Source organism: Nerophis lumbriciformis, linkage group LG15 (genome assembly GCF_033978685.3).
Source record: "Nerophis lumbriciformis linkage group LG15, RoL_Nlum_v2.1, whole genome shotgun sequence".
NCBI lineage: Eukaryota > Metazoa > Chordata > Actinopteri > Syngnathiformes > Syngnathidae > Nerophis > Nerophis lumbriciformis.
The window spans coordinates 11,752,061-11,769,071 of record NC_084562.2 but is presented as its reverse complement, the minus strand read 5'-3'; the positions used below and the strand labels follow the sequence as shown (position 1 = coordinate 11,769,071).

The 17,011-nt window shown below is 39.5% G+C and overlaps 1 protein-coding gene across 1 annotated transcript in view; it reads left to right on the top strand.

Annotated features, from left to right (window-relative positions):
• The window catches only part of kcna4 (potassium voltage-gated channel, shaker-related subfamily, member 4), a 143,123-nt gene that overhangs the window by 98,216 nt on the left and 27,896 nt on the right, over positions 1 to 17,011 (top strand). The window lies entirely within an intron of this gene.

Sequence of the window (17,011 nt, the reverse complement as noted above, 5' to 3'; positions counted from 1 at the left end):
AGTTCAAAGAAAAGGTCGTAAACAGTTCAAAGAAAAGGTCCCTGGAGCTTCCTCCCCACTTTGTAGATCTCGGGTCAAGACAATATCTTTCTGTGGATTACAATACGTCAAAGAAACAGAACACCTTCATGTTGCTTCCCATCCTACACAGTGGAGTTTTACAAGCCTTCTCCTTGGTAGGATCAAAGACAGCTTTTGTCTTCTTGCCGGGAACTCATGGCAACACAAAGTGCTATGGCGCCATCTTTTGGACAAATTCACTCACTGCAGCTGCTGCAGTGTCCTTCCATTTATCAGTAGTGCTTTTTTTTTTTTTTTCAACCGGCGTCCTGTTCAGTCTTTTAGCTGTCCATACCATTTCTACTCATGTGGATTTTTGTATTCATCACTCCAATTAATATTTGTAAGTTTTACAATATAACGAAAACTATTAATACATCTGCGGTCCCCGTCAAGGTTCTCATTGTAGCCCATTGGGTTGAGTTTTTCCTTGCCCTGATGTGGGCTCTGAGCCGAGGATGTCGTTGTGGCTTGTGCAGCCCTTTGAGACACTTGTGATTTAGGGTTATATAAATATACTTTGATTGATTGATTGATCGAATACTTACTAAAACGTCCCATGTGAGATGTCTGTAGCAGTGTTTTCATGCATATTTGTAAGTGCTATCGTAATGTAATGTAAAATAAGTTTGCTTGCAATTTCGTTGTACAATGTACAATGACAATAAAGATCTATTCTGACGTCGTTAGCATCAGCTAATACGCTAACACAGGGGTAACAAACTAATTTTAGCTCAGTTTTCCCATGGAGGGAAAACTGTGCACACGCAGGCCGGACTATTAAAATCATGGCATTAAAACTAAAAATTAAAAAGACAACTTCAGTATTTTTTCTTTGTTAGCGTCCCGGAAGAGTTAGTGCTGCAAGGGATTCTGGGTATTTGTTCTGTTGTGTTTATGTTGTGTTACGCTGCGGATGTTCTGTGACGATCTGTCACTTCATTTCGGTTTGTTTCCATGTTTTTGTATTTACTTCCTGTCAGTGCTCTTATTTTGTTATATTTCCTGTTGGTTCCGCTGAGCACTGTTTTCTCCTCACCTGCCGTTGATTGGCAGCCGGTCCACACCTGCTGCCAATCAGCACATGTCTATTTATGTTTTCACTCGAGCACTCCTCAGTGCTCGACGATAGACTATGTTAGGAACTGTTGTATGCAAGACTGCTACATTTCTCTGTTGTTTTATTATTAAAATCATCTTACCTGCTCATCCTCATCCTGGTTCTTGCATCTTGGGGTCACACAAACGGCAGCCATGCGAGTTCCTCACATGTTCTCCCGAAATGTGTTTGTCATTCTTGTTTGGTGTGGGTTCACAGTGTGGCGCATATTTGTAACAGTGTTAAAGTTGTTTATACGGCCACCCTCAGTGTGACCTGTATAGCTGTTGATAAAGTATGCCTTGCAGTAACTCATGTGTGTGTAAAAGCCGCATATATTATGTGACTGGGTCGGCAAGCTGTTTGAATGGAGGAAAAGCGAACGTGACGACAGGTTGTAGATGACGCTAAAGACAGTGTCTTTATTGCACGCCCCCAAAATTTTTGTCCGGGTGGAAATCGGGAGAAATTCGGGAGAATGTTTTGCCCCGGGAGATTTTCGGGAGGGGCATTGAAATTCGGGAGTCTCCCGGGAAAATCGGGAGGGTTGGCAAGTATGACTTTGGCCAAAAATAGAACAAACACATTCTGAAAATATTACAATAAAACTATTGAAAAAAATACCGGCAGCGGTAAAGTTTAGATCCATGTAGGAAAGAAGAAAGTGAATGAATGTTTATACCTGAATACATTTACATATGCATAAAAATGTGTTTTCTTTTGTATTATTTTTTTTTAATGAATTAAGTAACGTTTATGACAACCTTTTTCCAAAACACAATATAGAATGTTAGATAAAACAGGATAATGCATGCATTTATCATTTGTTTTCAAAACAGTTGCAAAAAAGTGGGACCCCAAAAATTTACTGTGGGACCTAGAGATGTCCGATAATGGCTTTTTTGCGGATATCCGATATTCTGATATTGTCCAACTCTTAACTACCGATACCGATATCAACCGATACCAATATATACAGTCGTGGAATTAACACATTATTGTGCCTAATTTGGACAACCAGGTATGGTGAAGATAAGGTCCTTTTTTTAAAAATTAATAAAATAAAATAAGATAAATAAATTAAAAACATTTTCTTGAATAAAAAAGAAAGTAAAACAATATAAAAACAGCTACATAGAAACTCGTAATTAATGAAAATGAGTAAAATTAACTGTTAAAGGTTAGTACTATTAGTGGACCAGCAGCACGCACAATCATGTGTGCTTACGGACTGTATAATGTCTGTTATTGCATGTATTCTTTGTATTTTTATTTTGTATGCTCCTATATGGACCCCAGGAAGACTAGCAGTCACCTTGGCGTCAGCTAATGGGGATCCATTCAATAAACAATAAACAATAAACAATCCCTTGCAGACTGTATTGATATATATTGATATATAATGTAGAAACCAGAATATTAATAACAGAAAGAAACAACCCTTTTGTGTGAATGAGTGTAAATGGGGGAGGGAGGTTTTTTGGGTTGGTGCACTAATTGTAAGTGTATCTTGTGTTTTTTATGTTGATTTAATAAAAAAAAAAACGATACCGATAAAAAAACAAAAACGTTACCGATAATTTCCGATTAAAGCATTTATCGGCCGATATTATCGGACATCTCCAGTAGGACCCCATTTTTATGACTTGATGGGGTCCACAGGACCCCATTTTGAGAATTCCTAGCGCCAACACTGATGGAGTATTGGTGCGTGCAAAACAGCAGCAGGCGGCTGTGGCCTGCGGGCCGGTTCTAATACTAATCAAATATCAGCCATAAATCATTCATTCACGGGCCGTTTACGAGTGTCTGTTAGTAGTATTAACTTACAATGGCATTATTTTCGTGTTGTTTCAGCTTCACAAATTCCTCAGTAAACTCACCAAAACGTCACTTTGGAGTTTCTGAGTCTGTTTAGCTGATTGAAGAGCTAGTTTCTGCAGCTAGTGGGTCCATGACCATGACTTCTGTTTTGTTTAATCACCCGTTTTACTGCCGTGCTACAGGCACCGTTTGGAAACAATTAGGGTATGTAAATACATATTTACAGAATATTTCTGTGTAAATAACTCATTTTGCAACGTATATATTTGCGGCTTATCCAATATACGGAAAATACGCTACTTTTTTTTTCTAATTCTGGCATTCACTCGGACAATTGCAGCATATTTACTTTAGTGACAACAACGTGTGATGAGGACAGCCGACACAGGACTAGTTTGAGTGTGGAGCGCACTCATGCGTCGTTCGGCTTGTTTCCCTACTAAAGCGCTGACGCGGAGTTTGGTGGCACATTGTTATTGCTCCTGCATCCAGCGCCCATACGGGTCAGAGTATTTATAGTCTATCGTGTGTTCATCTAATTTGCCGTATGCGTGAGTGACGGGGACACACAGCGTGCGTCTGAGAGCCCCGCAGGAGTGTGAGGCAAGAAGCAGCAAGAGGCAGAAAATCCCCGACGTCTTTGGATTAGTGTCAGCAAGCGGGGAAGCCAGGCATCATGTGCATGCACATTCTACACTCTCTCTTTCATCTAGTGCGCTTTTCTGTCTCGGAAACACAACATTTGTGGATCATTTTGGACAAATTCACTTTTAATCTGTGATGATTACCCATAAACTAAGGTTGCGCCATATACAATAATAATAATAGTAATGGATTACATTTATATAGCGCTTTTCTATCGATATAAATGATATACAGTAATTTGGCCGACGACGGAGTAGTACCTCAATTGGTTTTGCGACGGAGCTCCTAACTCAGGGGTCGGCAACCCAAAATGTTGAAGGAGCCATATCGGACCAAAAATACAAAAAAAAATCTGTCTGGAGCAGCAAAAAATTAAAAGCCATATTACAAACAGATGGTGTTTCATGAGATATAAATTGAATTAAGATGACTTAAAGGAAACTAAATGACCTCAAATATACCTACAAATGAGGAATAATGATGGAATATGTACATATAGCTAGCCTAAATAGCATGTTAGCATCGATTAGCTTGCAGTCATGCAGTGACCAAATATGTCTGATTAGCACTCCACACAAGTCAATAACATCAACAAAACTCACCTTTGTGCATTTACGCACAACGTTAAAAGTTTGGTGGACAAAATGAGATGGAAAAAGAAGTGGCATAAAACACGTGTTAGAAAGTCGGAGAAAGTTATAAATGTAAACAAACTACGGTGTGTTCAAGGACCACCAAAATTAGTAGGACAAAACGGCGCTCACCAAATACTCGAATCAATGAAGCATGTTTAATATAAACAGTGTGCTTTATAACAATTAGGGAGGTTTGTGTCATGTTTGTCGTCCTACAGAAACCATATTAAAACAATTTTTTTTTTCTTTTCCCCTCATCTTTTTCCATTTTTTTTTTAAAAAGCTCCAGAGAGCCACTAGGGCGGCGCTAAAGAGACGCATGCGGCTCTGGAGCCGCGGGTTGCCGACCCGTGTCCTAACACAAAACACTTGTATCTCAAATCAACGTTGTCCATTGAAATGAATTGAGATCAATTTAATCGGTGCTTGGCCTACAAAACAGCGCAATTTTAACAAGCAACAAACTTTTAAATAAGAAATATTGGTAACATTTTAGTATGGGGAACATATTCTCAGTAACAAAGTCTTAATTTAGATTTATTTGGTTAGGGTTAGGTTTAGGGTTAGGGTTAGGGTTCGGGCCATAATAAGGCCATGCAGAATAAGGCATTAATAAGTACTTAATAATGACTATTTAGGAGCCAATATGTTAGTAATTTGCATGTTAATAAGCAACTAATTAATGGTGAATATGTTCCCCATACTAAAGTGTTACCGAAATATTGTATAAAAACAATATAATACAAACCCCGTTTCCATATGTGTTGGGAAATTGTGTTAGATGTAAATATAAACGGAATACAATGATTTGCAAATCATTTTCAACTCATATTCAGTTGAATTTGCTACAAAGACAACATATTTGATGTTCAAACTAATAAACATTTTTTTTGTTGTTGCAAATAATCATTAACTTTAGAATTTGATGCCAGCAACACGTGACAAAGAAGTTGGGAAAGGTGGCAATAAATACTGATAAAGTTGAGGAATGCTCATCAAACACTTATTTGGAACATCCCACAGGTGAACAGGCAAATTGGGAACAGGTGGGTGCCATGATTGGGTATAAAAGTAGATTCCATGAAATGCTCAGTCATTCACAAACAAGGATGGGGCGAGGGTCACCACTTTGTCAACAAATGCGTGAGCAAATTGTTGAAGAGTTTAAGAAAAATCTTTCTCAACCAGCTATTGCAAGGAATTTAGGGATTTCACCATCTACGATCCGTAATATCATCAAAGGGTTCAGAGAATCTGGAGAAATCACTGCACGTAAGCAGCTAAGCCCGTGACCTTCGATCCCTCAGGCTGTACTGCATCAACAAGCGACATCAGTGTGTAAAGGATATCACCACATGGGCTCAGGAACACTTCAGAAACCCACTGTCAGTAACTACAATTGGTCGCTACATCTGTAAGTGCAAGTTAAAACTCTCCTATGCAAGGCGAAAACCGTTTATCAACAACACCCAGAAACGCCGTCGGCTTCGCTGGGCCTGAGCTCATCTAAGATGGACTGATACAAAGTGGAAAAGTGTTCTGTGGTCTGACGAGTCCACATTTCAAATTGTTTTTGGAAACTGCGGACGTCGTGTTCTCCGGACCAAAGAGGAAAAGAACCATCCGGATTGTTATAGGCGCAAAGTTGAAAAGCCAGCATCTGTGATGGTATGGGGGTGTATTTGTGCCCAAGACATGGTAACTTACACATCTGTGAAGGCGCCATTAATGCTGAAAGGTACATACAGGTTTTGGAGCAACATATGTTGCCATCCAAGCAACGTTACCATGGACGCCCCTGCTTATTTCAGCAAAAAAATGCTAAGCCGCATGTTACATCAACGTGGCTTCATAGTAAAAGAGTGCGGGTACTAGACTGGCCTGCCTGTAGTCCAGACCTGTCTCCCATTGAAAATGTGTGGCGCATTATGAAGGCTAAAATACCACAACGGAGACCCCCGGACTGTTGAACAACTTAAGCTGTACATCAAGCAAGAATGGGAAAGAGTTCCACCTGAGAAGCTTAAAGAATGTGTCTCCTCAGTTCCCAAACATTTACTGAGTGTTGTTAAAAGGAAAGGCCATGTAACACAGTGGTGAACATGCCATTTCCCAATTACTTTGGCACGTTTTGCAGCCATGAAATTCTAAGTTAATTATTATTTGCGAAAAAAAAAAAAAAAGTTAATCAGTTTGAACATCAAATATCTTGTCTTTGTCGTGCATTCAATTTAATATGGGTTGAAAAGGATTTGCAAATCATTGTATTCCGTTTATATTTACATCTAACACAATTTCCCAACTCATATGGAAACGGGGTTTGTAGAACAGGGGTGTCAAACTCATTTTAGATGGGGGGCCACATGTAGAAACATCTACTCCCAAGTGGGCCGGACTGGTAAAATCACGGCACGATAACTTCAAATTAAAGACAACTTCAGATTGTTTTCTTTGTTTAAAAATAGAACAAGCACATTCTGAAAATATACAGATCATAATGTTGTTGTTTTTTTTTACACTTACATGTTGCGGTTAATAATATTCTATCTTTAATTGTCGTTATTTATACTTTCTGAATAAATTATGTGATAATGTTCATCAGTCAACTCATTAGTGTTAATTTTCAATCTATCTAGGTAAAAAAATAATATCAAAATCTAGTCACACGATGTTAGTTATGTAGTTTGCTCATTTTCCTCGGTTTATTTTTTATTTTTTTTACATATGTAGCATAATCTACAAAGATACAAAGAATTGCTATTGCGACATCTAGTGGACACATTTAGAACAGCAGTTTCTTTCATTCAAAAAGTTTGGCTCAGTTTAATACTTTGCAAACTCATCACGCGGGCCGGATAAAACCTGTAGCCGGGCCTGATCTACGTACGTTTGACACCCCTGTACTAGAATGTACGACTGACATCTACAATAGTTTCATGAAGTAATATGATAATAATGTACAACGTTTATTTTGGAGAATGGATTTCTACAGTATTTCCTTCCAGCTGCTTCTGCGTCAAACACACCATCATCAGCTTTTCCATATGTTCATGAATAAATGTGTGCTGTTTAGATATTATTTTAACATTTGCTAGACTCATTCTGCTTTAGTACGGTGCCGACTGGCAGTTATACGCCAAGTTGGCTACACGTTTGGTCATATTTTTGATGATTTCTTTCTTCAATTCAATGCATATCATCCACTGTCCTTCACTCTCACTTTCTTACTTTCGTGGGTGGATAACAAACGTGTCTAAAGGTGAGAGTCATATTGTGATAATGCATGTTGATGACACAATCTAGCTGTTTTGACGGCGACAAGCGAACAAAGTCGTCCTTAACGCAACGTAGCGTCCTTGCTAGCGATTTAGCGGCTAACGTCCCTCCACAGTGCAGCTTCCAAATCACCAATCCTTGCCTCCATAGCGGAAAATAAACCGTGTTTCCTACAAGTATCACTGGAGGAGTGGAGGGCGAGGAATAGCTAAACATGCCCCATTACACACCATAGGAGGATAACTTTGATCTACAAACCCCAAAACCAGTGAAGTTGGCACGTTGTGTAAATCGTAAATAAAAACAGAATACAATGATTTTCAAATCCTTTTCAACCTATATTCAATTGAATAGACTGCAAAGACAAGATACTTAACGTTCGAACTGGAAAACTTTGTTATTTTTTGCAAATATTAGCTCATTTGGAATTTGATGCCTGCAAGATGTTACAAAAAAGCTGGCACAAGTGGCAAAAAAGACTGAAAAAGTTGAGGAATGCTCATCAAACACTTATTTGGAACATCCCACAGGTAAACAGGCTAATTTGGAACAGGTGGGTGCCGTGATTGGGTATAAAAGCAGCTTCCATGAAATGCTCAGTCATTCACAAACAAGGATGGGGCGAGGGTCACCACTTTGTGAACAAATGCGTGGGCAAATTGTCGAACAGTTTAAGAACAACATTTCTCAACCAGCTATTGCAAAGAATTTAGGGATATCACCATCTACGGTCCGTAATACCATCAAAAGGTTCAGAGAATCTGGAGAAATCACTGCACGTAACATTAAATGCCCATGACCTTGGATCCCTCAGGCGGTACTGCATCAAAAAGCGACATCAGTGTGTAAAGGATATCACCACACGGGCTCAGGAACGCTTCAGAAAACCACTGTCAGTAACTACAGTTGGTCGCTACATCTGTAAGTGCTAGTTAAAACTCTACTATGCAAAGCGAAAGCCATTTATCAACAACACCCAGAAACGCCGCCGGCTTCGCTGGGCCCGAACTCATCTAAGATGGACTGATGCAAAGTGAAAAAGTGTTCTGTGTTCTGACGAGTCCACATTTCAAATTGTTTTTGGAAACTGTGGAACAAAGAGGAAAAGAACCATTCGGACTGTTCTTGGCGCAAAGTTCAAAAGCCAGCATCTGTGATGGTATGGGGGTGTATTAGTGCCCAAGGCATGGGTAACTTACACATCTGTGAAGGCACCATTAATGCATACAGGTTTTGGAGCAACATATGTTGCCATCCAAGCAACGTTAACATGGACGCCCCTGATTATTTCAGCAAGACAATGCCAAGCCACGTGTTACAACAGCGTGGCTTCATAGTAAAATTGGCCTGCCTGCAGTCCAGACCTGTCTCCCATTGAAAATGTGTGGCGCATTATGAAGCCTAAAATACCAGAACAGAGACCCCGGACTGTTGAACAACTTAAGCTGTACATCAAGCAAGAATGGGAAAGAATTCCACCTGAGAAGCTAAAAAAATGTCTCCTCAGTTCCCAAACGTTTACTGAGTGTTGTTAAAAGGAAAGGCCATGTAACACAGTGGTGAACATGCCCTTTCCCAACTACTTTGGCACGTGTTGCAGCCATGAAATTCTAAGTTAATTATTATTTGCAAAAAAAAATAAAGTTTATGAGTTTGAACATCAAATATCCATTGAATATGGGTTGAAAAGGATTTGCAAATCATTGTATTCCGTTTATATTTACATCTAACACAATTTCCCAACTCATATGGAAACGGGGTTTGTATGTGGAAATTGAAGTGCAGTTATTTTCTTCCTGTAGAAGATTTACAGTATGACGCGGCAGTTCAAAGTTACTATGTTATGATGATGAGCTCACGGGTCCAAAGACCGTATTCAGGATTACGGCACGTCCTGAAACACTTAGAAACAGCAACATTTGCTTCTGACAAACAGCCAACTAAGTCCTCAAACACGCCTTCAGCCCGGGACGCCCAGAGTCATAATACGGAGTCCTAATACCGTCTAAGGCCGACACTAAGGCTTTCCGACAGGTGACTAGTCTGCGAAGCTCTTCTCAGGGCTTTGATGGAGGTTGCTTCAGCTGCTCACGACACCCAGATCAGAAGATTGTTGATGAGAGTATTAACAACGAGCACTCGGGTCTCAAAGGAGATTTTCCTCGGAAGGTGAGCTCAAGTGCAATCTGTCATAATCACGCCGCTCCAATAATTCTATATTTAAAGGAGAAAGTCATACTTCTACCTGTCCAACACTAAACATTCATTTTGCTTCATTGCAGACCATGTACACATTTCCGTACTCGACACTAGAGATGGATACCGAACTCTGTACTTTTTTAGGCACCGATCGAATTCTGTCGGTATAACCAGCTATTACAGGGGTGTCAAACTCGTTTTAGATGAAAATCTAAAGTGGGTCAGACTGGTAAAATCACTGCACGATAAATTAGAAAGAAAAACTAATTCAGATTGGTTTTTTTGTTTAAAAATAGAACAAGCACATGCTGAAAATGTACAAATCATAATGTTTTTTGTTTTTTTTACACTTACATGTTGCGGTTAATAGTATTCTATCTTTGTTTGTCAATATTTTAAAAATTACTGAGTAAATTAATTAATCATTGGTGTTAATTTTCAATCTATCAAGATAAAAAAAAAATATATAAAAATTAGGGATGTCCGATAATATCAGACTGCCGATATTATCGGCCGATAAATGCTTTAAAATGTAATATCGGAAATTATGGGTATCGGTTTCAAAAAGTAAAATCTATTGACTTTTTAAAACGCCGCTGTGTACACGGTACCAATACAGAGCGCCATTAAACCCTAAAGGCACTTCCTTTGCGTGCCGGCCCAGTCACATAATATCTACGGCCTTTCACACACACAAGTGAATGCAAAGCATAATTGGTCAACAGCCATGCAGGTCACACTGAGGGTGGCCGTATAAACAACTTCAACACTGTTACAAATATGCGCCACACTCTGAACCCACACCAAACGAGAATGACAAACACATTTCAGGAGAACATCCGCACCGTAACACAACATAAACACAACAGAACAAATACCCAGAACCCCTTGCAGCACTAACTCTTCCGGGACGCTACCATATACACCCCCACTACCTCCTACCCTGCCCCCCTAACCCGGCCCACCTCAACCTCCTCATGCTCTCTCAGGGAGAGCATGTCCCAAATTCCAAGCTGCTGTTTTGAGGCATGTTAAAAAAAAAGAATGCACTTTGTGACTTCAGTAATAAATATGGCAGTGCCATGTTGGCATTTTTTTTCCATAACTTGAGTTGATTTATTTTGGAAAACCTTGTTACATTGTTTAATGCATCCAGCGGGGCATCACAACAAAATTAGGCATAATAATGTGTTAATTCCACGACTGTATATATCGGCATCGGTTGATATCGGAATCGGTAATTAAGAGTTGGACAATATCGGAATATCGGATATTGGCAAAAAAGCCATTATCGGACATCTCTAATCAAAATCAAATTACAGGATGTTATTCATGTAGTTTGCTCATTTTCTTCTACTGGTTTATTTTTTATTTTTTTTACATATGTAACATATTCTACAAATATACAAATAATTGCTATTGCGACATCTAGTGGACACATTTAGAACAGCAGTTTCTCAGCTCGGCTCATTTTTATACTTTGCAAACTCATCCAGCGGGCCAAATAAAACCTGTTCGGGGCCGTATGTGTGACACCCCTGAGCTATTAACTGATGTAAAACCAAACGGTGCCATATTTCGACAGCTTTGTTGCACGTCCGGTTACAGACACTGGGCGGGCAAACAAGCACTCAAGCAGCACTCAGAGCGGACTCAGCCAAACTGCCTTTTGGTAATGTTGCAATTTTGTATGCCAACAAAGCAAGTGTGCCTAATAGAAAACAGTAAGGCTCCACTTTACAAAATGTGCTAGCGTGAGGCTACTTTGCCTTAGACATGCTACTGATAAAGCATGAGCGATTTTACATGGCAATTTCAACACCTCCAATTTGGGTAATGAAACTACCGTACGATGTATGGTACAATCAAACAGCTGGTGTGCAGTAAGTACAATACTTACAGGATAAACACTTTGTAGGGCGCAACAAACAACTAGATTTAGCTTCATGGTAAAGACTACTCCCTCACAAGGCAACAGACCATAGCCCACGGCTTTGCCGTAGCCCAGAGCCGTGTGTCGAGGGATTATGGCCAACTCGGTTTTAGAGTTCGTCCCCAACATGACGGTCAGTAGTCCAAGATTGGTAGAAAGCCCCTCACGTGACTACACAAGCCATATTGGGTACCAACTTTGAAACCGAGTTTCCATTGCCGTAGCCTATACACTACTGCCATTAAATGTTTTGGAATTACAACTGCCTTCTACATAATGCTTGCAAATGAGACTCAGAGGTGTAAGAAATAAATGTATAACTGGACAGCAGTTAGAAGAATCAGCTCACTGTTAAATGTTAAATATTAACTATTCAAATGAACATATTTTAACACATGAACACACAAATATTTCGTTTAAAGACTACGGCTGAGCAAAAACACCGCAAGATAGTTCCACTGATCAGCGTTCTTCAGCTCAAAGTAACCCACAAAACTTCTTGCAAGTCAAAAGTTCCTTTTCTTCTTATTTCTCTCCGTTGTCAAGTTTGTTGTAATACATATACACAAGAAATAAGAAATAAGCTGTCTAGCGTTCTGTAATGGTGGTCCTGTGTTCAAAAAACACGTTTTAGGAAGGTGCCCAACTGTGTTCAACCAATCAGCGTTTGACAACACAGCCATCCCTCGTTAAGAGTCCAGGAAACCTTCCAAAAGTCCCACCTAGCCGGCAAAAACTCCGAAAAGTTCCTGAAGAACTAACATATTTTTCGGACTATAAGGCGCACTTAAAATCCTTTAATTTTTTCAAAAATCGACAATGCGCCTTATAGCCCGGTGCGCTTAATGTACGGAATAATTCTGGTTGTGCTTACCGACCTCGAAGCAATTTTATTTGGTACATGGTGTAATGATAAGTGTGACCGGTAGATGGCAGTCACACATAAGAGATACGTGTAGGCTGCAATATGACGCCAGTAAACAACACCAAAACTTTAAATGTTCCATTGGAAATAAAGAACATTACACGCGGCGCTCAAAAATCTGTCAAAATGTTTTAGTACGACTTTGAAGCCGCACCGCATGATTAATTGTCGGCGCTTTACGGCTACCGTAGTCAGAAGTACAAGTATTACTATGGTGTGTGTATAAGGACCGCAAAATGGCACCCATTAGCAGACATGTTATCTGGCATTTTGTTTCACAATATTATGTAAAAGCATCTTTTCTTACCTTCTGGTACCTGCTGATCCGTATTTGAGATCTGCATAAGTCCTGAATATTTACGCACGTCCGCTACTGTAGTCCGTGCCGATGCCGTAGTCGATAAGCTTCTTCTTTTTCCACTATCTTCTTGTTATGGAACATTCACCCTCCGCTGTTGCCATTTCTAATATAAAGTAGCGTAAAGTTCTTACTTATATCTTGCTATGGAAGCGCTAAAAACTACCGGTGTAGTGAGTTTTTTTATTTATTTTTATTTATTTTATTTTATTTTTTATTAAATCAACATAGAAAAAAACACACGATACACTTTCAACTAGTGCATCAACCCCCAAAAAAACCCTCCCTCCCCCATTCACACTCATACACACCCACTCACACAAAAGGGGTTGTTTCTTTCTGCTACCAATATTCTGGTTCCCACAACATGGACAACACTTCTGCAAGGGACACAGTCCCTGAAGCACACTTTTTTTTTAATGCAATTATCCTTATATTGTTTTACTTTCTTTTTTATCCAAGAAAAGATTTATTTATCTTATCTTAAAAAAAAAAAAAAAAAAAAAAAAAAAAAGACCTTATCTTCACCAGACCTGGTTGTAAATTAAATTAGCTTCGTTTAAAGGTTTTTTTTTAAAACCAGGTCCAGTCCAGATGATGTCCAAGTCGGGTTCAGCAACACACACCTTCATTCATGTACACTGAATAAATAAATTTACAGTGTTTTTTTTTATTTATTTTTTTTAGTGAGTTTGCATTATTCACCCAAGGAACTTTAGTTATTAGAGTTCCGGTCGAATGTTTTTTTTGTGTCCTATAGACCCGCTCACCGGCAGTGCGCCCTATAATCCGGTGCGTCCTCTGGTCCGGAAAATACGGACCGGATGGTTTTTGGTTGAAACACACACTGCAAAAAGTCAGTGTTCAAAAACAAGAAAAAAAAAAATACAAAAATGAAGGGGTATTTTATTTGAACTAAGCAAAATTATCTGTCAATAGAACAAGAAAATTTGGCTTGTCAAGACTTTCCAAAACAAGTAAAATTAGCTAACCTCAATAAACCCAAAAATACCTTAAAATAAGTATATTCTCACTAATAACAACTGTACTCAGTGGCCTAGTGGTTAGAGTGTCCGCCCTGAGATCGGTAGGTTGTGAGTTCAAACCCCGGCCGAGTCATACCAAAGACTATAAAAATGGGACCCATTACCTCCCTGCTTGGCACTCAGCATCAAGGGTTGGAATTGGGGGTTAAATCACCAAAATGATTCCCGGGCGCGGCCACCGCTGCTGCCCACTGCTCCCCTCACCTCCCAGGGGGTGATCAAGGGTGATGGGTCAAATGCAGAGAATAATCTCGCCACACCTAGTGTGTGTGTGACAATCATTGGTACTTTAACTTTAACTTTACTACTATACGAATACGTATTTTCTATTGTTTCATTGAAAATAAAACAGCAAAGTCCATTTGGCTGTCATCTGTTTTAATATGAGACACAATTGTGTCAACGTCATGATTTTTTTGTTTTTTACATGCTTAAAATAAGAAATGATTACTTTAAAAAAAGTAGTTTTATACTTGTGAGTGTTGATGACACAGCTTTGCATGAGTTAATATTCTAGTTTCAAGCATGTTTTACTCAATATAGGTCATAAAATCTCAGCAACAAGCTGTAATATCTTACTGAGATCATTTAGGACCAAAACCCTTAAAACAAGTAAAACACTCTAACATAAAATCTGCTCAGTGAGAAGAATTATCTTATCAGACAGAAAATAAGCAAATATCACCCTTATTTGAGATATTTAATAATTAGATTTCAGTTTTTGCAGTGCAGGGGGGACTTACAAAGTGGGGAAAATACCTGGAGAAGTTCCTGCAGTGGAAAAAAGCCTTGACTGTTTTCCAAACATGGTTGGATTTTTTTTTAACTCACCCCACACCACAGGATATCGGTCAGAATGATGTTTAAGAGACAACCGTTAATGAGACCTTACGGCATGCTTCGCTGAGAATAACTGGACTCGCTGGTGCTTTTCTGCTACACGCTTGACTTTAGGCGTACGGCGCCCACAAAACATCAGCATGAGACTGATTGATGGGTGGACTGTATGATTGACCTGGCAAAGTGCATGTTCCCCCGACCTGTACACTCACCAGCCACTTTAGTGCTTCCATCAATCACCCTGTGGATTTTCAACAATAACAAAGTGCAAAGGTAGATTCTTTTGATTCAGACCCTGTGTTAGATTTCATTCCATTGAGCAGGTGTACTCAATAGCATCTATGTCCAAACACAAGGTCCTGCATTACTTTTTTTAAGTCGATAAATAGTCAAATCGACGTTGATTAGTCCATGATAACAGCATGCATATTTTTCTCAACATGTCAGGAGGGAATGCTTTGCAACAATCTGTATTAACTGACAACATACAACAAGCTATACTCTTAAAAAAAAGCTTTAACTTTAACCTAACACACGCCTACCTAAGGATGGGTACCGAATCCCGTAGGACAGAGCAAATTTCGCCAGTCCTACCGGGCACCGATTCACGTAAAATACAACGGTGCCTTCTTACGGTAACTGGGTTGCGACTCTTGAACTCTTTGAATTTTCTTCCAAAGGCGCATTGGTGAGGTCACACACCGATGTTGGTCGAGAAGGCCTGGCTCTCAGTCGCCGTTCTAATTCATCCCAAAGGTGTTCTATCAGGTTCAGGTCAGGACTCCGTGCAGGCCAGTCAAGTCCATCCACACCAGACTCTGTCATCCATGTCTTTATGGACCTTGCTTTGTGCACTGGTGCACAGTCATGTTGGAAGAGGAAGGGGCCCGCTCCAAACTGTTCCCACAAGGTTTGGAGCATGGAATTGTGGTATTTTGGTATCCTGGATCATTCAAAGTTACTTTCACTGGAACTAAGGGGCCAAGCCCAACTCCTGAAAAAAAAAAACACACCATAATTCCTCCTCCACCAAATTTCACACCCGGCACAATGCAGTCCGAAATGTACCGTTCTCCTGGCAACCTCCAAACCCAGCTCTGTAGCAACTGACTGCAGAAAGTTGACGATTTCTTTGCACTTCAGCATCCGCTGACCCCTCTCTGTCAGTTTACGTGGCTTACCACTTGGTGGCTGAGTTGCTGTTGTTCCCAAACTCTTCCATTTTCTTATAATAAAGCCGACAGTTGACTTTGGAATATTTAGGAGCGAGGAAATTTAACGACTGGATTTGTTGCACAGGTGGCATCCTATGACAGTTCCACGCTGGAAATCACTGAGAGCGGCCCATTCTTTCACAAATGTTTGTAGAAACATTCTCCAAGCCTATGTGCTCGATTTTATACACCTGTGGCCGGGCCAAGTGATTAGGACACCTGATTCTGATCACTTGCATGGGTGGCCAAATAGTATTGGCAATATAGTGTATATAATATAGCTGATTAGCATTAGCAATTTTACATGGCAATATCAACATCTCCAAACCAAATTTGTGAATGTGAGCTACAACTAAGATGCACGTTACAATCAAACAGCTGGTGCGTAATTAGTGCAGTACTTACAGTATTAACACTTTCTGGGGCACAACACAAAAACAAAACAACACACCATAATCTGTAAACCTCTGCCATCTAACGTCTTGGACTTGCAACTGTAAGTGCACCCTAATGTCATACCTACATACTCAGAAATGTATGATAAAACAAGATATACCAACAGGACAGCAGTTACCATTATCAACTCATTTTTAAATGTTTAGTTTAGTTTTATTATCAAAAACAATATTTATTAACCTCTTAAGGCCCAAGCTGTTTGTTTACATGCTTTTTTTTAATTTCTCTTTACCATTTGGGCTTATTGGACCCTAATTAGAATAAAAACTAAAAATTATCTTTTAATATGATGTACTTTGTCCATAAGTACACAAACATGTACTTCATGTGTAGTGACATGCAAATTTTTATTTTTACACTTTTTCTCTCCAAATTCCATTGTTTGTTATACTCTTCTGACACCACCAGGTGGCAGTATAAGTGTCCACATAAGCGGCCTTAATACCCCAATTCAGTAGTGTACACCATTTTGGAAATACAAGCTAAAAGGTGCTGTCCATG